At 45.6% G+C, this 15800-nt stretch overlaps 2 protein-coding genes across 12 annotated transcripts in view; one reads left to right on the forward strand and one right to left on the reverse strand.

Annotated features, from left to right (window-relative positions):
• Window positions 1-9567, reverse strand: part of ankib1a (ankyrin repeat and IBR domain containing 1a) — a 154670-nt gene extending 145103 nt beyond the window's left edge. For 4 of the 8 annotated variants that reach the window (XM_070881307.1, XM_070881308.1, XM_070881301.1 and 1 more), the window contains exon 1: window positions 9387-9567. The gene's annotated coding sequence lies outside the window, so the exon portion shown is untranslated. Of the gene's footprint in view, window positions 1-9374 lie in introns of all 8 variants that reach the window. The other 4 variants (XM_070881303.1, XM_070881305.1, XM_070881304.1 and 1 more) reach the window with 4 other exon arrangements.
• Window positions 9568-9598: 31 nt separating this feature from the next.
• The window catches only part of krit1 (KRIT1 ankyrin repeat containing), an 88213-nt gene continuing 82011 nt past the window's right edge, over window positions 9599-15800 (forward strand). Inside the window, exons 1-2 of one of the 4 annotated variants that reach the window (XM_070881314.1) lie at window positions 9613-9695; window positions 10210-10536. The gene's annotated coding sequence lies outside the window, so the exon portion shown is untranslated. Of the gene's footprint in view, window positions 9696-10209; window positions 10537-15800 lie in introns of those variants that run through there. The other 3 variants (XM_070881311.1, XM_070881312.1, XM_070881313.1) reach the window with 3 other exon arrangements.

The following is a 15800-nucleotide window of genomic DNA, read 5'->3' on the forward strand; positions in this document are numbered from 1 at the left end:
AGGCGGGAAATTGTGTTAGGGAAATTGATGGGATTGAAGGCCGATAAATCACCGGGGCCTGATAGTCTGCATCCCAGAGTACTTAAAGGAGTAGCCCTAGAAATAGTGGATGCATTGGTGATCATTTCCCAACAGTCTATTGACTCTGGATCAGTTCCTATGGACTGGAGGGTAGCTAATGTATCACCACTTTTTAAAAAAGGAGGGAGAGAGAAAATTAGTAATTATAGACCAGTTAGCCTGACATCAGCAGTGGGGAAAATGTTGGAATCAATCATTAAGCATGAAATAGCAGCACATTTGGAAAGCAGTGACAGGATCGGACCAAGTCAGCATGGATTTATGAAAGGGAAATCATGCTTGACGAATCTTCTGGAATTTTTTTTGAGGATGTAACTAGCAGAGTGGACAAGGGAGAACCAGTGGATGTGGTATATTTGGACTTTCAAAAGGCTTTTTGACAAGGTCCCACATAAGAGATTGGAAAATCAATGCTCATGGTATTGGGGGTAATGTACTGACGTGGATAGAGAACTTGTTGGCAGATAGGAAGCAGAGAGTCGGGATAAATGGGTCCTTTTCAGAATGGCAGGCAGGGAGTGCCGCAGGGCTCAGTGCTGGGACCCCAGCTCTTTAAAATATACATTAACAATTTAGACGAAGGAATTGAGTGTAATATCTCCAAGTTTGCGGATGACACTAAACTGGGTGGCGGTGAGAGCTGTGAAGGAGGATGCTAAGAGGCTGTAGGGTGACTTGGACAGTTTTGGTGAATGGGCAAATGCATGATAATGTGGATAAATGTGAGGTTATCCATTTTGGGGGCAAAAACACAAAGGCAGAATATTATCTGGATGGTGGCAGATTAGGAAAAGGGGAGGTGCAACGAGACCTGGGTGTCATGGTTCATCAGTCACTGAAAGTGGGCATGCAGATACAGCAGGCGGTGAAGAAGGCAAATGGTATGTTGGCCTTCATAGCTAGGGGATTTGAGTATAGGAGCAGGGAGGTCTTACTGCAGTTGTACAGGGCTTTCGTGAGCCTCACCTGGAATATTGTGTAGAGTTTTGGTCTCCTAATCTGAGGAATGATGTTTTTGCTATTGAGGGAGTGCAGCGAAGGTTCACCAAACTGATTCCAGGGATGGCTGGAGTGTCATATGATGAGAGACTGGATCAACTGGGCCTTTATTCATTGGAGTTTAGAAGGATGAGAGGGGATCTCATAGAAACGTATAAGATTCTGATGGGACTGGACAGGTTAGATGCGGGAAGAATGTTCCCGATGTTGGGAAAGTCCAAAACCAGGGGACATAGTCTTAGGATAAGGGGTAGGCCATTTAGGACTGAGGTGAGGAGAAACATCTTCACTGCCACAGAGTGTTGTTGATGCCAGTTCATTGGATATATTCACGAGGGAGTTAGATATGGCCCTTACGGCTAAGGGGATCAAGGGGTACTGAGGGAATGATCAGCCATGATCTTATTGAATGGCGGTGCAGGCTCGAAGGGCCGAATGGCCTACTCCTGCACCTATTTTCTATGTTTCTATGTTTCTATGTTTTTATCTAGCATTGGCTCGTAACCTGGTGATCAAAGGGTTATAAAGTAATCCTAGTTGAAATTTAAAGCCTTTTTAGGTTTCCCTCACACTGATAGCCTTCACCAGGCTTTTTAAACTGGCTATTGAAAGATAAGTGTAGACAGGATTACTTTTTCCCAGAATTTATTTCCTGTAGGAAAGCACATTTTTGTTATACAAGGGGAAAGCATAAATAATGTGGGAGGAAATTGTACTCTATTCACCACCAGGTCAGGCACATGCAATACATTAACATTCCATCTAGGAACTTATTTATTGGTACACAAGCACACTAAGCAAAAAAACACTTGAAATATTAATGTACTGGAAAAAAATAAAAGTTTAAAACAAAATAGCTGCTGCATACAATTCCAAATTCTCAATCAAGGACATTTTGAGCAAACGATTGGAATGGGAAGAATACAATAGACTATTCTGACATCCACTCTAAGTGTTCATCACTCTGCATGATGAATAACTGACAAACAGTCCTAAGTTTGTTATTAACCAATTTGAGCATATGTTTTCCCTTGTTCTATCATAGTGTAACATTCAAGATTTATCTTTTCAATGCAAGCTGCTATCTTATATACCTCAATAAGGTTCCCTCGCAGACATTTTGCTTCCAAGATTAAGCTTAAAGCTCAATCCTCTAATATTAGGGCCAACCTCATGGCTGTGTTCCCTGTACTGTCACTCAGGGGTGAATAACCTTAGTGTGCGTCAGTGACCAAAACAGGACACAGTTCTCAAGTGTGGTCTGACCAGAGTACTGTACAACTTCAGCAGGACATTCTTCAACTTATTTTTATATAATGTTGCAACAATATAGTTGAGCGTTCTGTTCACTTGCATAAGTTGCGACTCCACTGTGACTGGACATGCTAAATGCTAATGACCAACTAGCAAATATATTTGGGGAGTGGCAAAGCAGAAATACACGATAAGCAAGATCTGTCGGGAGTGGGGGGGGGGGGTGGGGCAGAGGAGAGGGTCAAGATGAGTAAGATGATGACAGAACTCGTCAAGTCTGATATGTCCTTACTTTACAGTATAGATGCACACGAGGCCCATAATTGCGAGAAGGTCTCTCTGTGACCAGTTACCTTTATTACCAAGACCTCAAGTGATGAAGGTGGGTAAGAGCTTCCCCTTTTCTACCTGAAAGTCCAGGTTAGGAGTGTCACCCACAAGTTCGCCCCTTGTGGTCAATGTTCTCAAGGTGTACAATTTAGGTCAGCTGATACATGGGTTACAATGATAGTTGAATACATGACATCACCTCCCCCACAAAGTCTTACTGGGATCACAGGTTAAGTCTCACGGGTGGTTTATGTTCCCTTGTAGAGCGCCTGAGTTGGGGCTCCGGCTTGAGTGGCTGCTGTTTGCGGTACCTCAGGCCTGTCCGGACTGCCCACAGTGACTGGGTTCTCCTCCACTTGGTTCCGGTGTTCGGTCACCTGTGGAGTGAACTCTACATCGTGTTCTTCCTCTGCTTCTTCTATGGGGTTGCTGAACCTCCTTTTAGTTTGATCCACGTGTTGGCGACAGATTTGTCCATTGGTAAGTTTAACTACCAAAGCCCTATTCCCCTCTTTGGCAATCACAGTGCCTACAAGCCATTTGGGCCCTGCAGCGTAATTAAGGACAAAAACAGGGTCATTGACATCAATACATCACGCCCTCGCATTCCTGTCATGGTAGTCACATTGTGATTGATGCCTGCTCTCAACGATTTCTTTCATAGTAGGGTGTATAAGGGATAATCTGGTTTTGAACGTCCTTTTCATTAGCAGCTCTGCAGGTGGAACCTGTGAGCGAGTGTGGTCGGGATCTATTGGCCAACAGGATGCGTGTAAGCAGCTTTGTAGGAAACCCCCTTGGATTCTGAGCATTCCCTGTTTGATTATCTGCACTGCTCGTTCCGCCTGGCCATTTGAGGCTGGCTTGAACGGTGCCATTCTGACATGGTTGATACCATTTCCTGCCATGAAGTCCTGGAATTCAGTGCTTGTGAAGCATGGGCCATTGTCGCTGACCAAGACATCCGGTAGACCATTGGCGGCGAACATTGCCCGAAGACTTTCTACCATGGCAGAGGATGTGCTTGAATTTAAAATGGCACACTCAATCCATTTGGAGTAGGCGTCTACTACAACCAAAAACATTTTTTCCATGAAAGGACCTGCGTAGTCCACATGGATGTTTGACCATGGCTTGGCGGGCCAGGGGCTAAGGGGGGCTTCCCTGGGTGCGTTGCCCAGCTGAGCACACGTATTGCACCTGCGAACACAAAGTTCCAGGTCTGCATCTATCCCTGGCCACCAAACGTGTGACCTGGCAATCGCCTTCATCATGACAATGCCTGGGTGCTCATTGTGAAGATCTCTGATAAACACCTCTCTGCCCCTCTGGGGCATGACTACGCGGTTTCCCCACAGTAGGCAATCGTCCTGAATCGAGCGTTCATCCTTGCGCCTATGTAACGGTTTAAATTCCTCAGGGCATGCCCCGTATGTGGCTGTCCAGTCCCCATTCAGGACACATTTCGTAACTAAAGACAGTAGCGGGTCTTTATTTGTCCAGACTTTAATCTTACGGGCTGTCACAGGTGAGCCTTCGCTTTCGAAAGCTTCAACAGCTATGACCATCTCAGCATCATGCTCAGTTGCCCCCTCAGTGGTGGCTAGTGGGAGCCTGCTGAGTGCATCAGCACAGTTTTCAGTGCCCGGTCTGTGCCGAATTGTGTAGTCATAGGCGGCTAACGTGAGTGCCCAGCTCTGTATGCGGGCCAATGCATTCGCATTTATGGCCTTGTTGTCGGCCAAAAGGGACGTTAGGGGTTTGTGATCTGTCTCCAGCTCAAATTTCCTGCCAAACAAGTACTGGTGCATTCTTTTTACTGCATGTACATATGCTAGCGCTTCCTTTTCTACCATCCCGTAGCCCCTTTCTGCCTGGGACAGACTTCTGGAGGCTTAAGCTACCGGCTGTAACTGACCATTGGCATTTACATGCCGCAACTCACACCCGACCACATAGGATGACGCATCGCACGTTAAAACAAGTTTCTTACACGGGTCATATAACGTTAACAGTTTTTTGGAGCATAACAAATTGCATGTTCAATCAAAAGCTCTTTCTCCTGGCTGTCCCCTCAGACCCAATCGCGACCTTTGCGTAGGAGCACGTGTAGCAGCTCTAACAGCGTGCTCAAATTGGGAAGAAAGTCACCAAAATAGTTCAGAAGCCCCAGGAACGAACGCAGCTCCGTCGTGTTACGGGGTCTGGGTGCTCTCTGGATCGCTTCAGTTTTGGATTCAGTAGGTCTGATCCCGTCTGCTGCTACCCTCCTCCCCAGGAATTCTCTCTCTGGAGCCAAGAAGACGCACTTCGCCTTTTTCAGTCGCAGCCCTACCCGGTAGCACCTCCTCCAGGTTGTGGAGGTGCTCTTCAGTATCGTGACCCATGATGAGGATGTCGTCTTGAAAAACCACCGTCCTTGGAATTGACGAGGAGACTTTCCATATTTCACTGAAAGATCGCGGCGGCCAAACGAATCCCAAACGGACATCTGTTATACTCAAACAACCCCTTTGTCAGCTTCTTCGACTCACTCACCAGCTCCTGGGTCATGTAAGCTGAGGTCAGGTCCAATTTTGAAAAAAGTTTGCCACCGGATAGCGTCGCAAAGAGGTCCTCCGCTCTCGGTAGCGGGTACTGGTCTTGGAATGACACCCGATTGATGGTGGCCTTGTAATCGCCACATATCCTGACCGACCCATCCGCCTTGAGCACCGGCATGATCGGGCTCGCCCAATCACTGAATTCGACTGGCGAGATTTTGCCTTCCCTCAGCAGGCGGTCCAATTCACATTCTATCTTTTCCCGCATCACATATGGCATCGCTCTGGCCTTGTGGTGTACTGGCTTGGCATCCGGGTTTGAGAGAATCACTACCTTAGCACCCATGAAAGTGCCGATTCCGGATTGAAATAATGAGTCGAATTTGTCCAGGACCTGTGAGCATGATACTCGCTCCACAGAAGAAATTGCATTGACATCGCCCTGTTTCCAGTTCATGACAGCAAGCCAACTCCTCCCCAGTAGTGCGGGACCATCCCCCAGGACAGTCCAGAGTGGCAAACTGTTCTCCGAATCTTTGTGGGTCACGACTACCGTGGCGCTGCCTAGCACTGGAATGATCTCCTTTGTATATGTCCGTAGCTGTGCATCAATCGGCAATAATTTTGGCCTCCTGGCCTTGGACACCCACAACCTTTCGAACTGTTTGATACTCATCAGGGACTGGCTGACCCCCGTCTCTAGCTCCATTAATACTGGGATACTATTGAAGAGCACTTTCATCATTATCGGTGGCGTCCGGGTATATGAACTGTATATGTGCTCCACATAAACTCGCTGAACTTCAGCTTCCAGCGATTTCCCCCAGTATTCATTTGGGCTCGTAGGGCTTACATCGGGCCCGTCCTCCTCATACATCAACCTGGCTGCAGGCTTCCTGCACATACGCTGCAAGTGATCGCTGACGTTGCAGTTTCTGCAGATATATTGCTGATACCTGCAAGCTCTGGCTGGGTGTTTGCCTCCACACCTCCAGCATGAGCTGGAGGCCCCGTTGTTGGAAACAAAAGGTCCATTACCAGTCGATCGTCTGACTGTCTCTGTAACCGTCCTTAAGCGCACCATTAACAGGTGTTGATGGCCCCATTACTGGCCGCATTGTCCATTGCGATGGCATGAATTGCCATTCAGCTAGCCATTGTCTCTGTTGAATTCCCCCTTTGGGTTCGACTACATGCTGGGGCATGTCCGATTGCCCTTGTCTGCCTGGAGAACTGTGTGCCGCGTTAACAATGTTGACTCCGTGGTCGTTTGCCGCATTTGAGCCAAGATTTTTGTCATACATCATTCTGGTCTCTTCCTCCCCAGAGATAAATGTCTGGGCTATCAGAGCCAGCACTTCCAAGGTCAAGTCTTTGGTCTCAATCAGTTTCTGAAAACCCCAGCGTGCCCGATGCCCTCAATAAAAAAGTCTCGCAGTATCTCCACTCTGCATGCATCTGGGAATTTACATAGGCTTGCCAGTCGCCGAAGATCTGCCATGAAGTCTGGAACGCTTTGCCCTTCTCGCCTCCGGTGCGTGTAAAACCGGTGTCTCGCCATGTGCATGCTGCTCGCCGGTTTAAGGTGTTCCCCGATCAACTTACTGAGCTCTTTGAAAGTCTTGTCCACCAGCTTCTCTGGCGCTAGAAGGTCCTTCGTCAGGGAGTACGTTCTGAATCCACAAACCGTCAGGAGATGAGCCCTGCGTTTGTCGGCCGAATCCTGTCCCAACCATTGCTTAGTGACAAAACTTTGCTGTAGTCTCTCAATAAAGTTGTCCCAATCATCACCAACACAGTACCTCTCTTCTGTGCTGCTAGTGGCCATGCTCGCGTGGTTTAAATCCCAGTATCTCGTCGCCAATGATATGTCCTTACGATACAGTGTAAATGCACACGAGGCCCATACTTGAGAGAAGGTCACTCTGTGACCAGTTACCTTTATTGCCAAGACCTCAAGTGATGAAGGTGGATGGAGCTTCCCCTTTTATACCTGAAAGTCCAGGTTAGGAGTGTCTCCCACAAGTTCACCCCCTTGTGGTCAATGTTCTCAAGGTGTACAACTTAGGTCAGCTTATACATGGGTTACAATGATAGTTGAATACATGACAAAGTCAATTTAGAATACAAGAGCAAGGAGGTTATACTTGAACTGTATAAAACACTCGTTAGGCCACAGCTAGAATACTGCGTACAGTTCTGGTCACCAGATTACAGAAAAGATGTACTAGAGAGGGTACAGAGGAGATTTACGAGGACTGGGGACTTTTAGCTATGAGGAAAGATTGGATATGCTGGGGTTGTTTTCTTTGGAACAGATGTGTCTGAGGGAAGACTTAATTGAGCTATATATAAGATTATGAGGGGCTTAGATAGAGTGGATAGGAAGAACCTATTTCCCCTTATCAATAACCAGATGGTATAGATTTAAAGTAATTGGTAGTAGAGGAGAGTTGAGGAGAAATGTTTTCACCCAAAGAGTGGTGGGGATCTAGAACTCATTGAAAGGATGGTAGAGGCAGAACCATCATCACATTTAAAAAGTACTTGGATATGCACTTCAAGTGCCGTAACTTACAGGGTTACGGACCAACGGCTGGAATGTGGGATTAGGCTAGATAGCTCTTTTTCAATCGGCACAGACACAATGGGCCGAATGACCTCCTTCTGTGCCGTAAATTTCTATGATTCAATTCTCTTTGGTAGACTCGGCAAACAATACCTGAATTATCAGGTTCACAATCCTTCAAAACACTTGATTTTTGCACAAAGACATCCTGCTGACCAAAAGAGAAATTGGAAGATCTAACATGTCTCGATCTCTTTCAAATTTACCCATTACAGCATTATCATGAGTAGGACTCCCTCCAAGGCAAGTATATCCTTTCTTAGGTAAGGAGACCAAAACTGTGTATTGTACTCCAGGTACAGTCTCACAATGCCCTGTACAATTTCAGTAAAATTTCTTTACTCTTATACTCCAATCCTTTTGTAATAAAGGCCAACATACCATTTGCTTTCCGAATTGCCTGCTGTATCTGCATGTTAACTTTGTGATTCATGCATACCAATTTACTTCTAATTTGTGCAATACCATACATTATCCATACTGAACTCCATTTACCATGTTACACTGGTTAGATTTTATGTAGCTCATTTTGTCATTCTGGCTGCCTCATCAGACTCTACAGCTTCATTTCCCCTTCCTTCATCATAAATTAGAAACAGTAGGGTTCCCAGCATCAAAATGTGGGCCTCACCACTCAGTACTTCCACCCTAATATCTCTTCCCTCAACAGCTAATAGTAGTTTAGAAACTTCATGGCATTTCAAAAATTGTTGCATTGTTAGTTTCATTTTGTTTAAAAAGCTCACCACCAGTCATTTCAATAAACTTGAATGGAGGTTCAAAGGTTGAGCTGGTAACTTATAATGAAAATGGCTTTAGTTATATACATATTAACTTCTTGCTTATGCTTTTCTTTGTTCGAAACAAAATTAAAACCAAACATTAAGATCCATTTGATTATATACAGTTGAGTTCAGTTAAATATTTTTTTAAATAATGTACTTTATCCCCAAGGTTGTGCATCTTCGTGTATATAGTCACAGTAGCCCCAAGGTTAACCTCCATTTCAAGAAACATCACTGCGTAAGCAATATACCAAACATGTCAGGTCTGGCATATTGTCCACTTCATTCTGCTTTCAAACAATAACAAACGTTAATCCGCTCCACAATTCTTACCAAGGAATACTTCAGACAGGAAAGCGATCCGAGGTGATAGATTAACACTATCATCATTAAGTAAGACTTTTCTCCCAACTAACCGTTATCAAGAATATATTTGATACAACAGTTAAATAAGGACCGCGAGTGGTGCTTGCCCCTCTTGCCTTGAGCTAACTGCCGGCTACCCGATAAACAAAGAATCAGCCAGAGACAGCTGGGGGCCCGCCCTCCTGGAGTAGCGGTGGCGACAGTCGCGCCACTACCGTCACACCGAACCCACACAACCCCGTCTGAGAGGCCCGCAAGTCCCAGCGCCGCCCGGAGAGCCGGCGTCCGACAAACCCGGGCTCCCACACGGAATATCACCGCCCACCCTCTGCCGCGACTCATCATAAGACGCCCAAACAAAGGGCAGGGCGCGGACAGTGCGAGTACCGAGGCCGTTACCCTGCGGGTGGGTGGGAGGGCGCGGCCGGCCAGCCGCTCTCCGCTCGCCACCTTCCTCCTCCTCTTTTTCTTCTTTTTCTTTATCCCCTCCTCACCGCTTCAACTCGGACTGCGTGAAAACAAAAGCCCAGACCTCTGATCCGGAACCGTTCCACCACCACCCCTTGCTCGAGCTCGTGGCGAGTGAACGCCCTCTGAACCGGAAGGGCTGGTTGGCACTGTCACCGGCCGCGCACGCGCCGAGCTGAGGGGCCGAAAGATGTCGTCGATCGTCCCATTGGAATTTGGGAAGTGACTGGGGAGTTGCGGGTAAGTGTGGCCTTGACATCTTTAGACTGGCGTCACAGTCGTGGATAGCTGGCGACCTTCTTTCCCCTGCCTCCCTCAGTTATTGGGGCGGAAGTTAATGTTTTGAACGACTAACGGCCCGTAGTTACGGGCCTGCAGCTCTGTGAACGATCCCAGACCGCGGCTGCTTGTTGGCATTTTGTGGAATCTCAGGTCCCACGTTCTGGACTGTGATTTTGGTCCATGACCGGAGCGGTAAAGGCCCTTCACTACAATCCACAAGAGATTGTTGTAATTCTTCCATAAATATATAATCAGTAAAGTGAGGATGAGAATTGTTCTGGGATGTATAGTGGAGAGTAGGTACCGATTGTGAAGTTTTGCTTAATTTACTTTTGGGCATTTCCCTTTACACTTCTATGCAGAGTGCAGCAAAACTTTCATTTGTAAATACCATTAGAAATATTGTAATATCACAGTATAAAATAACTATGCAATTAATCAGTACTATGCAGTTTTGAATGTTGTTTTGTAGTGACGTCGAAAGAAAAGAAAGAAAGGGCCTTGGTGAGGCCACACCTGGAGTATTGTGTACAGTTTTGGTCTCCTAACTTGAGGAAGGACGTTCTTGCTATTGAGGGAGTGCAGTGAAGATTCACCAGACTGATTCCCGGGATGGTGTGACTGACCTATCAAGAAAGACTGGATCAACTGGGCTTGTATTCACTGGAGTTCAGAAGAGTGAGAGGGGACCTCATAGAAACGTTTAAAATTCTGACGGGTTTGGACAGGTTGGATGCAGGAAGAATGTTCACAATGTTGGGGAAGTCCAGAACCAGGGGTCACAGTCTAAGGATAAGGGGTAAGCCATTTAGGACCGAGATGAGGAGAAACTTCTTCACCCAGAGAGTGGTGAACCTGTGGAATTCTCTACCACAGAAAGTAGTTGAGGCCAATTCACTAAATATATTCAAAAGGGAGTTAGATGAAGTCCTTACTACTCGGGGGATCAAGGGGTATGGCGAGAAAGCAGGAATGGGGTACTGAAGTTTCATGTTCAGCCATGAACTCATTGAATGGCGGTGCAGGCTAGAAGGGCTGAATGGCCTGCTCCTGCACCTATTTTCTATGTTTCTATGTTTCTATTTGCATTTATATAGAGCCTTTCATGACCTCCAGATGTCGCAAAGCACTTTACAGCCAATGAGCTACTTTTCAAGTGTAGTCACTCATCATCATAGGCAGTTTCTCGGAATCGAAGAATATTTGCTTTCACTCTTAAAATGAGTCCTTAGGTGGCTGTACAGTCCAATATGAGAACCACAGTCCCTGAGGGAAAGGGTGGGTGGGACTGGTTTGCAGCACGCTCTTTCCGCTGCCTGCGCTTGATTTCTGCATGCTCTCGCCGATGAGACTCAAGGTGCTCAGTGCCCTCCCAAATGCACTTCCTCCACTTAAGGAGGTCTTTAGCCAGGAACTCCCAGGTGTCAGTGGGGATGTTGCACTTTATCAGGGAGGCTTTGAGGGTGTCCTTGTAACGTTTCTTCTGCCTACCTTTGGCTCATTTGCCGTGAAGGAGTTCCAAGTAGTGCACTTGCTTTGGGAGTCACGTGTCTGGCATGCGGAGAATGTGGCCTGCCCAGCGGAGTTGATCAAGTGTGGTCAGTGCTTCACTGCTGGGGATGTTGGCCTGGTCAAGGACGCTAATGTTGGTGTAGTCACTGTTGTAATGTAGGAAACGTGGCAAGCTCCCACAAATGACCAGATAATCTTTTAGTGATGTTGATTGAGGGATAAATATTGGCCAGGACACATGAGAGAGCAGAAGGCGCCTCTGTTTGATGTCTCATCCAAAAGACGGCACCTCCTACAGTGCAGCATTCCCTCAGTACTGCCCTGGAGTGTCAGCTCAGATTTTTAATGCTCAAGTCTCCAGTGGGACTTGAACCCACAACCTTCTGACCTCGGAGGCGATCAATCTAGATGCCCAATGCAATATGGTCAAAATTGCAGATGAAACCAAACACGGAGAGTCAGTGGAATTGGAGTAGACAGCTTAGAAATTACTAAATATGTTGGACAGAATACGCAAGTGGCCAGAGCAATGGCAACAAAATTGAATGCAGACAAGTATAAAGTACTACACATAGGAAGTAAAAATAGGTGGTATAGATACTCCATGAATGGTGTTCAAAGAGACCTAGAAATCTCAACACGTTCAACCAATGCACAGCAGCAATCAACAATGCAAAAAAAAAAGAATGCAAATCAGAGGAAGTCAAGATCAAACTGTATAGTGCTTTGGTCCGACCACAGTATAAGAATTGCATCCAGTTCTAGTAATCGAAACACAAGAGAGACTCTCGAGCATTGTAGGTAGTGCAGAGAAGAGCCATGAGGCAGATTGCTAGTGTTAGAAATCTGAGTTATGAAGAAAGACTCGAGAAACTTGGGCTTTTAAGCCTGGAAAGGAGTTGTTTACAAAAATGAAAGAAAGACTTGCATTTATACACGCCCTTCACAACCACCGGATGTCCCAAAGCATTTTACAGGAAATGAAGTGCTTTTTGAAGTGTAGTCACTTGTAATGTAAACAAGGTAATCCTATAGAAGTATATAAGATGGTATGAAGAAGGTCAATCAGGAAAATTACATGACTCAGACAAGGTGACAGATAAAAGTTAGCAAAAAAAAACTTTAGGACTGATATCGGGAAGTTCTTCTTCATGGAAAGAATAATTAACACTTGGAATGGGCTCGCATAGAGTAGTGCAGGAGAAAACCCCTGGAATCATTTCAGAAGAAATTGGTTATTGCAATGGGATGGCGTTGAGCACTTTATGAATTAATAACTGAAATGGGTCGAATGGCTGTCCTCATCTACAAGTAGCTTGTTTTTAGGCATTTGTTAAATATGAACAATGACAGAATGGTAAAGACCATCTGGTCCATCGAGCCTGTGCCACACAATTGTAATACCTTGTGTATCACAATATATACACTCCACCCTACCCAAAACCATGTGATCTCCTGGGAGATGAAAAAAACAGATTAAAAAACCCAGGCCAATTTGAGGGGGGGAAATCTGAGAAATTCTTCTCCGATCCTATACCCTTTGGGAAATATTCATTCAACCCCTATGGAAGATGGGTTTCTTTAAGTTTTTGTTTCATAGAAACATAGAAAATAGGTGCAGGAGTAGTCCATCTGGCCCTTCGAGCCTGCACCACCATTCAATAAGATCATGGCTGATCATTCCTTCAGTACCCCCTTCCTGCTTTCTCTCCATACCCCTTGATCCCTTTAGCCGCAAGGGCCATATCTAACTCCCTCTTGAATATATCCAATGAACTGGCATCAACAGCTCTCTGCGGTAGGGAATTCCATAGGTTAACAACTCTCTGAGTGAAGAAGTTCCTCCTCATCTCAGTCCTAAATGGCTTACCCCTTATCCTAAGATTTATGTCCCCTGGTTCTGGACTTCCCCATCATCGGGAACATTATTCCTGCATCTAACCTGTCCAGTGCCATCAGAATTTTATATGTTTCTATGAGATCCCCTCTTATCCTTCTAAACTCCAGTGAATACAGGCCCAGTCGATCCAGTCTCTCCTCGTATGCCAGTCCTGCCATCCCAGGAATCAGTCTGGTGAACCTCCGCTGCACTCTCTCAATAGCAAGAACGTCCTTCCTCAGATTCGGAGATCAAAACTGAACACAATATTCCGATGGGGCCTCACCAAGACCTCCCTGCTCCTATACTCAAATCCCCTTGCTATGAAGGCCAACATACCATTTGCCTTCTTCACCGCCTGCTGTATCTGCATGCCAACCTTCAATGACTGATGAATCATGACACCCAGGTCTCGCTGCACCTCCCCTTTTCCTAATCTGCCGCCATTCAGATAATATTCTGCCTTCGTGTTTTTGCCCCCAAAGTGGATAACCTCACATTTATCCACATTATACTGCATCTGCCATGTATTTGCCCACTCACCTAACCTGTCCAAATCACCCTGCAGCCTCTTAGCGTCCTCCTCACAGCTCACACCGCCACCCAGTTTAGTGTCATCTGCAAACTTGGAGATATTACACTCAATTCCATCATCCAAATCATTAATATATATTGTAAAGAGCTGGGGTCCTGGCACTCCACTAGTCACTGCCTGCCATTCTGAAAAGGACCTGTTAATCGCAACTCTCTGCTTCCTGTCTGCCAACCAGTTCTCTATCCATGTCAATACATTACCCCCAACACCATGTGCTTTGATTTTGCACACCAATCTCTTGTGTGGGACCTTGTCAAAAGCCTTTTGAAAGTCCAAATACACCACATCCACTGGTTCTCCCCTGTCCACTCTACTAGTTACATCCTCAAAAAATTCCAGAAGATTTGTCAAGCATGATTTCCCCTTCATAAATCCATGCTGACTTGGTCCAATCCTATCACTGCTTTCCAAATGTGCTGCTATTTCATCCTTAATGATTGATTCCAACATTTCCCCCACTACTGATGTCAGGCTAACTGGTCTATAATTACCCGTTTTCTCTCTCCCTCCTTTTTTAAAAAGTGGTATGACATGAGCAACCCTCCAGTCCATAATTATCACCAATGCATCCACTATTTCCAGGGCCACTTCCTGAAGTCTACATCCCAGAGTACTATCAGGCCCTGGGGATTTATCGGCCTTCAATCCCGTCAATTTCCCTAACACAATTTCCCGCCTCATAAGGATATCCTTCAGTTCCTCCTTCTCACTAGACATTCGGACCCCTAGTACATCGGGAAGGTTATTTGTGTCTTCCTTTGTGAAGACAGAACCAAAGTACTTGTTCAATTGGTCTGCCATTTCTTTGTTCCCCATTATAAATTTACCAGAATCCGACTGCAAGGGACCAACGTTTGTCTTCACTAATCTTTTTCTCTTCACATATCTATAGAAGCTTTTGCAGTCATTTTTTATGTTTCCGGCAAGCTTCCTCTCGTACTCTATTTTCCCCCTCTTAATTAAACCCTTTGTCCTCCTCTGCTGTATTCTAAATTTCTCACAGTCCTCTGGCTTGCTACTTTTTCTGCCTCCTCTGCCTAATTTATATGCCTCTTCCTTGGATTTAACACTCTCCTTAATTTCCCTTGTTAGCCACGATTGAGCCACCTTCCCCATTTTATTTTTACTCCAGGCAGGGATGTACAATTGTTGAAGTTCGTCCATATGATCTTTAAAGGTTTGCCATTGCCTATCCACCATCAACCCTTTAAGTATCATTTGCCAGTTTAATCTAGCCAATTTGCTCCTCATACCATCAAAGTTACCTTTCCTTAAGTTCAGGGCCCTAGTTTCTGAATTAACTTTGTCATTCTCCATCTTAATAAAGAATTCTACCATATTATGGTCACTCTTCCCCAAGGGGCCTCGCACAACAAGATTGCTAATTAGTCCCTTCTCATTACACATCACCCAGTCTAGGATGGCCAGCTCTCTGGTTGGTTCCTCGACATATTGGTCAAGAAAACCATCCCTAATACACTCCAGGAAATCCTCCTCCACCGCATTGCTACCAGTTAGGTTAGCCCAATCAACATGTAGATTAAAGTCGCCCATGATTACTACAGTACCTTTATTGCACACGTCCCTTATTTCTTGTTTGATGCTGTCCCCAACCTCACTACTACTATTTGGTGGCCTGTACACAACTCCCACTAGCATTTTCTGCCCTTTGGTATTCCGTAGCTCCACCCATACCGATTCCACATCATCCAAGCTAATGTCCTTCCTTACAATTGCATTAATTTCCTCTTTAACCAGCAATGTCATCCCGCCTCCTTTTCCTTTCTGTCTATCCTTCCTAAATGCTGAATACCCCTGGATGTTGAGCCATGTCTCCGTGATGCCAATCACATCATACCCATTAACTGCTATCTGCGCAGCTAATTCGTCCACCTTATTCCGAATACTCCTCGCATTGAGGCACAGAGCCTTCAGGCTTGTCTTTTTAACACACTTTGACCCTTTAGAATTCTGCTGTAAAGTGGCCCTTTTTGTTTTTTGCCTTGGGTTTCTCTGCCCTCCACTTTTACTATTCTCCTTCCTATCTTTTGCTTCTGTCTCCATTTTATTCCCCTCT

The sequence above is a fragment of the Pristiophorus japonicus genome, chromosome 5, assembly GCF_044704955.1.
Source record: "Pristiophorus japonicus isolate sPriJap1 chromosome 5, sPriJap1.hap1, whole genome shotgun sequence".
Taxonomy (NCBI): domain Eukaryota; kingdom Metazoa; phylum Chordata; class Chondrichthyes; family Pristiophoridae; genus Pristiophorus; species Pristiophorus japonicus.